The sequence below is a fragment of the Solanum dulcamara genome, chromosome 12, assembly GCF_947179165.1.
Source record: "Solanum dulcamara chromosome 12, daSolDulc1.2, whole genome shotgun sequence".
Lineage (NCBI taxonomy): Eukaryota > Viridiplantae > Streptophyta > Magnoliopsida > Solanales > Solanaceae > Solanum > Solanum dulcamara.
Genome location: NC_077248.1, coordinates 11,026,847 through 11,033,022, shown reverse-complemented (window position 1 = coordinate 11,033,022; position 6,176 = coordinate 11,026,847). Strand labels below are relative to the sequence as shown.

General features: G+C 41.9%; 1 pseudogene; it reads left to right on the top strand.

The window, feature by feature from the left end:
• Positions 1–787: 787 nt before the first annotated feature.
• On the top strand, positions 788–5,330 carry LOC129875593 (uncharacterized; annotated as a pseudogene).
• The last annotated feature ends 846 nt before the right edge of the window (positions 5,331–6,176 follow it).

The following is a 6,176-nucleotide window of genomic DNA, read 5'->3' as shown; positions in this document are numbered from 1 at the left end:
AGGGCAGCCCGGTGCACTAAAGCTCCCGCTATGCGCGGGGTCCGGGGAAGGGCCTGACCGCAAGGGTCTATTGTACGCAGCCTTGCCTTGCATTTCTGCTAGAGGCTGTTTCCAAGGCTTGAACCCGTGACCTCCTGGTCACATGGCAGCAACTTTACCAGTTTATCCTATAAGTTGATAATTGGGCTTGTAAAAATAGTTCTCCTACAAGAGGATTAGTGTGGGTACCAGTTACGGTGGGTCGGGGTGTGACAAAGTTGATATCAGAGCCTAGATTCGTTGATCTCATCACACCAAAACAAGTCTAGTAGAGTCTTATGGAACGGTATGGAGACGTTTTAGTTTTCTTCGAGAGGCTGCAGGATTTTAAGAAAAGTTTCATTGCCTTCTTCCCTTCATGCTATAACTTGATTCCAATTAGTATTTGGCGATCCAAATTTGTATCTAACCTATTTCACTCTCTTGTCCACAGATGGTCAATACTCGCTATAACAGTGCTAGGCCCATAGCTCCAGTGGAGCAAGAAGAAGAGTTATCCGTTTAAGGGCGTGAAAGAGGAAGAGGCAGGAGTGGGAGGCGAGGCAAGGGCAGAGGAAAAGTAGCACCTGCTAGAGTGGAGGTCCCTATTGAGGAGGTGCTAGTAGGTGAAGCCCCTCCTGCTCCCCAGAATGAGTTCGAGGGAGAGGTGAAAGTTGAAGAAGAGCAAGAGCAGGCTGAATAGGAGGAGGAAACCCAAACTGGGGCTTCTGGTATTCCCCTTCTGGAGTCAATATTAGCTCAGTAGATCATGGCCTTCCTGAGTGGTCTGGCTGGCACTAGCGCCATCCCCACCATGCTTGCAACACCTGCTCCTGTTGCTCGTCCGTTTGCTGCTGCAGCTCCTCCAGTAGATGAGGTGGTACACAAAATGCATTTTTCAGGCCACTAATGGGTCTTGTGATGACTAGTACTAAGCATGAAATACTCACCAAGTTACTCAAACTCAAACCTCTAGTCTTTCAGGGTACAGAAAATGAAGATGCTTATGAGTTTATTCTGGATTGTTATAAGAGGTTGCACAAGCTGGGTATAGTGCACCAACATGGAGGGCTTATTTGAAATGTCGTTCGCCTGTATCCCTACTCACTTAGGTTTAGTTTCATGCTCTATTTCTAGAAAAGTATGTGCCTCGTACTTTGAGGGACAAAAAAAGGATGAGTTTATGGCCCTTGAGCAGGGAGGGTTAATAGTGGATGCTTATGAGGCCAAGTTCCATCCATTGTCCAGGTACGCTACTCAACTAGTCACAACTGAGGAGGAGAGGATCAGGTTATTTATGAAGAGGTTGAACCCTGAGTTGTAGGTACTTTCTGTCCATATGACTTCAGCTGGCAGGAGTTTCAACGAAGTCATAGACTTTGTTAAGAAGGTTCAAGGTGTGAGAAAACATGGGCAAGCCAAAGCTTTGGATAGGAAGCCCAAGAGTGCAGGTAACTTTCAGGAATCCTATTTCAGAGGGTCAAGCAGGCTGGTGATTGCTGCCCGGCCAATTCAATCAGCACTGTCTACTTTTACTGACAGTTTTTCAGGTACACCACAACAATATCAGTCCCATGAGGGTCAGGGAGCATCATTCCCAAGTAGCCTCCCATCCTTTGATCGCGACTATTTTAATTGTGGGGAGCCAGGACATATACGGAGGGAGTGCCCTCACCCTTGCGGGATAGTTTCAGCACCCAACAGGCCAGAGCAGTGGTCCCAATAGCTAGAGGGGGAAGTGGAAGAGAATGTTCACAGGGTGGACGAGGAGGAAATATGAGAGGCCGTAGGGGTCGAGGTAATGGTAGTGCAGGTCGAGGAGCAGCCCAGTCGGGTAGGGAGGTAGCCTGTCAGGATGATCGGGCTCAGTTTTATGTATTTTCGAGCAAGATTGAGGTAGAGGAGTCTGACACAGTTATCACTAGTACTATTCTTGTTTGTGATCGGATGACTACTATTTTATTTGATCCGGGTTTCACTTATTCTTATGTATCTGTAAAATATGCCTTGGGTTTTGATGCTTTATGTGATATATTGGATACCTCTATACCCCTATTGGAGAGTCACTCATAGTCACCCATATGTATCGCTTGTTCTGTTATGTTTATGGGATACCAAACTTGGGTTGACTTAGTGATGTTTGACATGATAGATTTTGATGTGATCTTAGGCATGACTTGGTTGTCTCTCTACTTTGCTATACTTAATTGCAATGCAAAAACTGTGGCTCTAGAGATTCCGGAGAGGGAAAGGTTAAAGTGGGAAGGGGTGTACAAGCCTAAGCCAGCTAAGGTAATATCTTTTCTCCAAGCTAGAAAAATGGCGAGGCAGAGTTGTTTGGCTTATTTGGCCCATATCCGGAATGTGGAGATAAAGTCTCATAATATTGAGTCTATTCAGTAGTGTGTGAATTTATACTAGTTTTCCCTTTAGACTTGCCTGGTATGTCTCTTGATCGGAATATAGATTTCTGCATTGACCTAGAGCCGAGTACTTATCCAATTTCCATTCCTACCTACCGTATATCTCCAGTAGAGTTAAGAGAACTTAAGGCTCAGATTCAGAAGCTTCTTGACAGGGGGTTCATTCGTCCTAATTCTTCCCCTTGGGGTGCTCCAGTGTTGTTTGTCAAGAAAAAACATGGTAGTATGAGAATGTGCATTGACTACTAACAATTGAATAAGGTCAGCTTCAGAAATAAATATCCTTTGCCTCGTAATGATGACTTTTTTGACCAGTTGCAAGGTGCTTCAGTCTTCTCAAAGATTGATCTCAGTTCTGGGTATCATCAGATGAAAATTAGGCCTGAGGATATTCCTAAAATAGCTTTTAGGACCAGGTAGGGGTACTATGAATTTTTAGTAATGTCTTTTGGGTTGACCAATGCACCTGCAACTTTCATGAGTTTGATGAATGGGGCGCTCAAACCGCTCTTGGATTTATTTGTGATAGTGTTTATAGATGATATATTGGTGTATTCAAAGCATGAATAAGAACATGCATATCATATTCGAATTGTATTAGGTTTTTTAGAAAGACAAAGGTTGTATGCGAAATTGTCTAAGTGTGAATTTTGTCTATCTTCAGTTACCTTTTCAGGCCATGTTGTTTCAAAAGAAGGAGTAATGGTGGATCCACAAAAGACTGAGGTAGTTAAGAACTGGGTTAGGCCTAGTTCTGTGACCGAGGTTAGAAGTTTTATAGGACTGGCCAGTTATTATCATTGGTTCGTGAAATTTTTTTCTTCTATTGCTACTCACTTTACCAGGCTAACTAAAAAAGAGGTGTCATTCGAGTGGACTGAAAAGTGTGAAGAGAGCTTCCAAAAGCTCAAGACTCTTCTGATCACAACACCAATTCTGACCCTACCAGTTGAAGGTAAAAACTTTATTATTTATATTGATGCTTCACATTCCAATTTAGGTGCTGTGTTGATGCAGGATAAGAATGTTGTAGCATATGATTCGCGATAATTAAAGGTGCATGAGAGGAACTACCGAGCAGCGATAGTGTTTTCACTTAAAATTTGGAGACATTATCTATGTGGCGTTAAGTGTGAAGTGTTTACTGATCACCACAGCTTACAACACGTGTTCACCTAGAAGGACTTGAACTTGAGACAATGAAGGTGGATGGAGTTTCTTAAAGACTATGATGTCACCATCTAGTACCATCTAAGTAAGGCTAATGTGGTAGCAGACGCATTGAGCCGGAAACTGGTGAGCATGGGCAATCTAGCCTTTTTAGGGACCCTTAAGTGGCCCCTGGCTAGAGAGATTCAAGCCTTGGATGCTAGGTTTATGAGACTATGCATTTCAGAGAAAGGTGGGATAATGGCCGGAGTTGATCTAAGGACAACTTTTATAGAAGAATCTAAGGCCAACATTTATAGAAGAGATCAAGACCAATCAGTTTGAAGATATTAACTTAAATGAAATTAGAGGAAATTTGTTAATGGGAAAAATTCAAGACTCAACACTTGATGTAGGTAGGGTGCTTCACTTTAGGGAAAGAATTTGTGTTCCCCGGATAGATGGACTAATTCAGAAAATCCTGTATGAACCTCATAGTTTACAATACTCTATTCACCGAGAGTGATTAAGATGTATCAAGACTTGAAACAGTTGTATTTGTGACCTGGTATTAAGAAAGACATAACTGAATATGTATCCAAGTATCAAAACTACCAATAGGTGAAATATGAGTACCAAAGACCTGCAGGTTTGCTTCAAAGAATACCCATTCCTGAATGGAAGTGGGAGAGAATAGCCATGGACTTCGTGGTGGCACTTCCCAAGACTTTGAGAAAGTATAAATCCATTTGGGTAGTGGTTGATAGGTTAACAAAGTCAGCATACTCTATCCTTGTTAGAGTGGAATACAATGCACAACAGTTGGCTAGGATTTATGTGAATAAGATCGTAAGGCTACATGGGGTGCCCCTTTCTATCATTTCAGACCGTGGTACATAGCTTACTTCTAAATTTTGGGGTAAGTTGCATGAAAAGTTGGGTACTCAAATCACTTTCAGCATAGCTTTCCATCCACAGACAAACGGACAGTCACAAAGGACTATCCAAGTGCTGGAAGATATGTTTAAGGCATGTGTGATAGACTTCGGGGGACATTGAGACAAATTTTTGCCCTTGTATGAGTTTTCCTACTATAATAGCTACCACTCCAGTATTGATATATCACCATTCGAAGTCCTATATGGGAGGGGATGCAAGTCTCCCATAGGGTGGTTTGAAGCTAGAGAAGTGGAGCCATTGGGGGTTGACTTAGTGAGGAATGCTTAGGATAAGGTAAGAAGCATCCGAGCTAAGATTTTAGTAGCTCAAAGTCGTCAGAAAGAGTATGCTGACTGAAAGGTAAGGGATATGACATTCGAGGCTGGTGAGAAAGTCCTTCTAAAAGTGTCACCCATTAAAGGGGTAATGAGATTTGGCAAGAAGGGCAAACTCAGCCCTCACTATATTGGCCCTTTTGAAAATCATGACTGTGTAGGGCCAGTGGCGTACAGATTGGCCTTACCACCTAAATTTTCTGAGGTACATTCGGTGTTCCATGTTTTCATGTTGAAAAACTACTATGGATATGGGGACTACATCATTAAATGAGATTCAGTGTTATTAAATAAGGAACTCCAGTATGAGGAGAAGCCAATTGCAATTCTTGATTGTGATTTTCAGAAGTTGAGGACTAAAAAGATCAATATGGTTAAAGTTCAATGGACACATCGTTCGATAGAGGAAGCTACTTGGGAAACTAACAAAGACATGCGATACAAGTATTCTCAACTGTTTGACTAAACAGGTACTACTCTATCTCTACTTTAGCGCTGTTTTTCCTAGTAAATCACTCGGGGATGAGTGATGGGTAAATTGGTATCTATTATAATGTCCTATCTCCATCGTTAGGAATAGGCCAATGAAGAAGGATTTTGGGCAATAACATTTCGAGCAGTAACTTCAATTTTTTTTAGCCTAGTCCAGATTTGGACGAATTTTGAGTCAAGTAAAGTCTAGGGTAATCATGTGAATAGTGGGAGAGAAAATCTCTGATTTAATTGGATAGGCTGATATCCAGGGTGATATGGAGCATTTACGACTTTGTGAAATCGACTTTGGGTGAGTAAAACTCTCGGAATTGGAATTGGCATAAAGGGTATATTTTAATACGACTTGAGAAGGGGGATGTGTTGTGAAATGGAGGATTAGAGGTTAAACTCTGAGCTCTTTATTTCTGTGCAACCCACCAGAATGGGAATTATTTCACCAGAGCGACCCCGCCAGAGCGGGATGGGTCCTACAAAAGCGGAGCAGATGTGACTTAAGTCGAGAAAAACCCCAGAAACAGTCGTTTTCTGCAAAAATAGTTTCTAGAACGACAAGAGGCGACCTAGGAAAATTTCTATCAATTTCCCACAGATTTTCACGTTTAAGGTAGGGATTTTACTCCCTAAATTTATTCTTTGATTCCTAGAACCTAGAAATTATGGTTGGTAATCATTAGGAGAGGGTTTGAAGTGAAACTAATTGTCGGAAATAGCCCTAGGGTGGGGTTAGGATCATGGGTTTGGACTAGGGTGCGAATTGTGTTATATTTCATGATAGTAAGTCTATTGTGTTGATCTTTTATATGTATTTACTGTTTTC